Source organism: Mus pahari (assembly GCF_900095145.1).
Source record: "Mus pahari chromosome X unlocalized genomic scaffold, PAHARI_EIJ_v1.1 GL456233.1, whole genome shotgun sequence".
Taxonomy (NCBI): Eukaryota; Metazoa; Chordata; class Mammalia; order Rodentia; family Muridae; genus Mus; species Mus pahari.
Genome location: NW_018391603.1, coordinates 102,959 through 107,781, shown reverse-complemented (window position 1 = coordinate 107,781; position 4,823 = coordinate 102,959). Strand labels below are relative to the sequence as shown.

General features: G+C 39.8%; 1 pseudogene; it reads left to right on the top strand.

Annotated features, from left to right (window-relative positions):
• The first annotated feature begins 2,638 nt into the window (after positions 1-2,638).
• On the top strand, positions 2,639-3,439 carry LOC110314608 (annotated as a pseudogene).
• Positions 3,440-4,823: the final 1,384 nt, after the last annotated feature.

The following is a 4,823-nucleotide window of genomic DNA, read 5'->3' as shown; positions in this document are numbered from 1 at the left end:
ATAAATTGTGTGTGTTTTAAAACTGAACTTGGCTTCCTTCCAGTCTGGGCCAGTGCCCTGAGCAGAACTTGTGTGTGATCTCCACAGCCAGTCCCATAACACCCAGTGGAAGATCCATTCCTGGGCAGTCTAACATGCACAGGATCAAGGATCAGAGGTGAGAATGACACAACATCTCCCCCAACACCAGAAGTAACTGGGACCAGAGGGACCCAGGCACGCAGGAACTCCACTTGACCAGTGCATGGGTTCCTTCCAGTCAGAGCCAGTACTCTGAACAGAACATGGGCAACAACACCCAGAGGAAGATCCACTCCCAGGCTCTCCCACATGCCTAGAACCACAGGATCACAGGATCACAAAGAGCCTGGTCACACCAAGATCTCAGGGTCCAAAAGGCAGCTTGACTCCCAGGAGCTTTGACACATAGTGGATCTCAGAATCACAGGGTCACAGAATCACAGGATAACAAAGACAGCTGAACTCTGAGGAGTTCTGACACAACCAGGATCACAGGAAGGACAGGCTCCAGTCAGATATAGCAAGGGCAGGTAGCACTAGTGATAGTCAGATGGTGGGAGGCAAGCATAAGAACAGAAGCAACAGAAACCAAGGTTACTTGTCATCATCAGAAACCAATTCCCCTACCACAGCAAGTCCTGGATACACCATCACACTGGAAAAGCAAGATTCAGATCTAAAATCACTTCTCATGATGGTGATAGAGGACTTTAAGAAGGACATAAATAACTCCCTTAAAGACATACAGGAGAACACAGGTAAATAGCTAGAAGCCCTTAAAGAGGAAACACAAAAATCCCTTAAAGTATTACAGAAAAACACAATCAAACAGGCCAAGGAAATAAACAAAACCATCCAAGATCAAACAATGGAAATAAAAAAAATAAAGAAGTCACAAAGGGAGACAACCCTGGATTTAGAAAACCTAGGAAAGAGATCAGGAGTCATAGATGCAAGCATCACCAGCAGAATACAAGAGATAGAAGAGAGAATCTCAGGTACAGAAGATACTATAGAAAATATTGACACAACAGTCAAAGAAAATGCATAATGCAAAAAGCTCCTAAGCCCAAATATCCACGAAATTCAAGTAACAATGAGCAGACCAAACCTAAGGATGATATTTATAGAAGAGAGTGAAGATTCCCAACTTAAATGGCCAGTAAACATCTTCAATAAAATTACAGAAGAAAACTTCTCTAACCTAAAGAAAGAGATGCTCATGAACATACGAGAAGCCTCCACAATTCCAAATAGACTGGACCAGAAAAGAAATTCCTCCTGTCACATAATAATCAAAACACCAAATGCACTAAACAAAGAAAGAATATTAAAAGCAGTAAGGGAAAATGTTCAAGTAACATATAAAGACAGACTTATCAGAATTACACCAGACTTCTCACCAGAGACTATGAAAGCCAGAAGAACCTGGACACATGTCATGTAGCCCCTAGAGAACACAAATGCCAGCTCAGGCTACTATACCCAGCAAAACTCTCAATTACCATAGATGGAGAAACCAAGATATTCTATGACAAAACCAAATTTACACAATATCTTTCCATAAATCCAGCTCTACAAGGATAATAGATGGGAAACTACACCCTAGAAAAAGTAAGAAAATCATCTTTCAACAAACCCAATAGAAGATAGCCACACAAACATAATTCCACCTTTAACAATAAAAATAACAGGAAGTAGCAATCACTTTCCCTTAATATCTCTTAACATCAATGGACTCAATTCCCCAATAAAAAGACATAGACTGGATATGTAAACAGGACCCAGCATTTTGTTGAGTACAGGAAACGTACCTCAGTGACAAAGACAGACACTACCTCCGAGGAAACGGTTAGAATACAATTTTCCAAGAAAGTGGTCCCAAGAAACAAATTGGAGTAGCCATTCTAATATCAAATAAAATCAACTTTCAACTAAAAGTTATCAAAAAAAGATAAGGGTGGACACTTCATACTCACCAAAGGAAAACTCTTCCAAGAAGAATTCTCAATTCTGAACATCTATGCTCCAAATGCAAGGGCACCCACATTCATAAAAAAACTTTACTAAAGCTCAAAGCACACATCACACCCCACACAATAATAGTGGGAGACTTCAACACTTGACTCTCATCAAAGGACAGGTCATGGAAACACAAACTAAACAGAGACACATTGAAACTAACAGAAGTCATGGACCAAATGGAGCTAACAGATATTTATAGAATATTTCATCCTAAAACAAAAGGATATACCTTCTTCTCAGCACCTCATGGTACCTTCTGCAAATTTGACCATATAATTGGTCACAAATCAGGCCTCAACAAATAACAAGAAGATTGAAATAATCCCATACACCCTACCAGATCACCACAGACTAAGTCTGGTCTTAAATGCCAACAAAAACAATGGAAAGCACACATACACATGGAAGCTGAACAACTCTCTACTCAATGATAACTTGGTCAAGGAAGAAATAAAGAAAGAAATTAAAGGCTTTTTAGAATTTAATGAAAATGAAGACCCATCATACCAAAGCTTATGGGACACAACGAAAGCCATGCTAAGAGATAAACTCATAGTGTCTCCAAAAAGAAACTGGCTCTCTCCAGCAGCCGAGCATGATGCCCAAAGGGAAGAAGGCCAAGGGGAAGAAGGTGGCCCCGGCCCCTGCCATCATCAAGAAGCAGGAGGCCAAGAAGGTGGTCAACCCTCTCTTCGAGAAGAGGCCCAAGAACTTGGACAGGACATCCAGCCCAAAAGAGATCTAACGCACTTTGTCAAATGGCCCCCGCTACATCAGGCTGCAGCGGCAAAGAGCCATCCTCTACAAGTGGCTCAAAGTCCCTCCTGCCATTAACCAGTTCACCCAGGCACTGGACAGGCAGACAGCTACTCAGCTGCTTAAGCTTGCCCACAAGTACAGGCCAGAGACAAAGCAAGAGAAGAAGCAAAGGTTACTGGCCCGTGCTGAGAAGAAAGCTTCTGGCAAAGGCGACGTCCCAACCAAGAGACCACCTGTCCTCCGAGCAGGAGTCAATACAGTCACCACCTTGGTGGAGAACAAGAAGGCTCAGCTGGTGGTGATTGCCCATGAGGTAGACCCCATTGAGCTGGTGGTTTTCCTGCCTGCCCTGTGTCGAAAGATGGGGGTGCCCTACTGTATCATCAAGGGAAAGGCCAGGCTGGGGCGCCTGGTCCACAGGAAAACATGTACCACTGTTACCTTCACACAGGTTAACTCGGAAGACAAGGGTGCTCTGGCTAAGCTGGTGGAAGCTATTAGGACCAATTATAATGACAGATATGATGAGATCAGTCGCCACTGGGGAGGCAATGTCCTGGGTCCTAAGTCTGTGGCTCGCATTGCCAAGCTGGAAAAGGCAAAGGCTAAAGAACTCGCCACTAAATTGGGTTAAATGTACACTTAAGTTTTCTGTACATAAATATTACAAAATTTAAAAAAAAAAGAAACTGAAGAGAGTTTACACCAGCAACTTGATAGCACACCTGAAAGCTCTAGAACCAAAACAAAGCAAATACACCCAAGAGGCATAGATGGCAGGAAATAATCAAACTCAAGGCTGAACTCAACCAAGTAGAAACAAAAAGAACTATATGAAGAATCAAGAAAACCAGGATCTGTTTTTTTAAGAAAATCAACAAGATAGATAAACCCTCAGGCAGACTAACCAGAGGGCACAGAGACAGTATCCAAATTAATAGAATCAGAAATGAAAAGGGAGACATAACAACAAACTATAGCTTAAAATAATTATTCTGTTTGTTGAATATTAACAGTTGAAAATATTAAAATGGAAATATTATTGATAGTTTTTCTCACTGTGCTTGAAATTAGCATTTTCTTAATGTTTAACTTCAGAGTTTTTGCTATTTTGAAATGTTTAAAATATACTTACTGATAAAATAATTTCTCTCCTAGAAACACTGATAATCTTTTTTAAGTAAACTGATGGTTAGACAATGTGCACAGATATATAATGCATTTTAAATAGTCTCTCACTATGTTAGTGGTATCATATAATGGCTTTTGGATATATTTCTTAATGATTTATTTTTAATATTTTATGCTCTTTTACTATGCTTAATTCCCAAAGAATATTCTGTATGTTTTGAAATAATTTAGTATTCAATATTAGATATAGGATCCACAGATAAGTATAGTATTAAATATTCATTAATGATATTTTAGGGTATGAAATGACATGAATATAAAAATTGAACAAATTTTATGTATTATGATTCTCAAAATACTCAATATTATTAATATATTTAATTATAAAATTCATTTAAGTAATTTAAAAATTTAAGAAAAAAATGCAGTAAAAAACTGAACTTGGCTTCAGTGGCAATTATAAGTTGAGGATTATATTTTCCTTTGCTGGATTAAGAACTGATACATAAAAATAGAATTGCAAAGGATTGCCTATCTCATGAAACCACAACATTGGCCTTAGGCTAAACCCAGAATTCTATAGAACTCTTAGATCTCATTCCAGAGGTTAATCTGGGTTTGAGGGTGATAAGTTATCCACTGAAGAAATGAGTCCCTTCAAGTCTAATTAAATCATAAAGGTGAGTTTATTGGGGGCAGAGAGAGAGAGAGACCACGAGCGAGAGAGCGGAAAGAAAGGGGAAGGAAAGTGCATAAAGAGAGTGGAGAGAGAGTGGGGGGGGTAGAAGTGCAGAAAAAGAGACTGTAGTGGGGGAGGGAGGGAGAGACCAAAGTGTCTGGATTGTGTAGGGAAGAGCTTCTGGGGAAGGGGAAGCCCAGACCCTGAG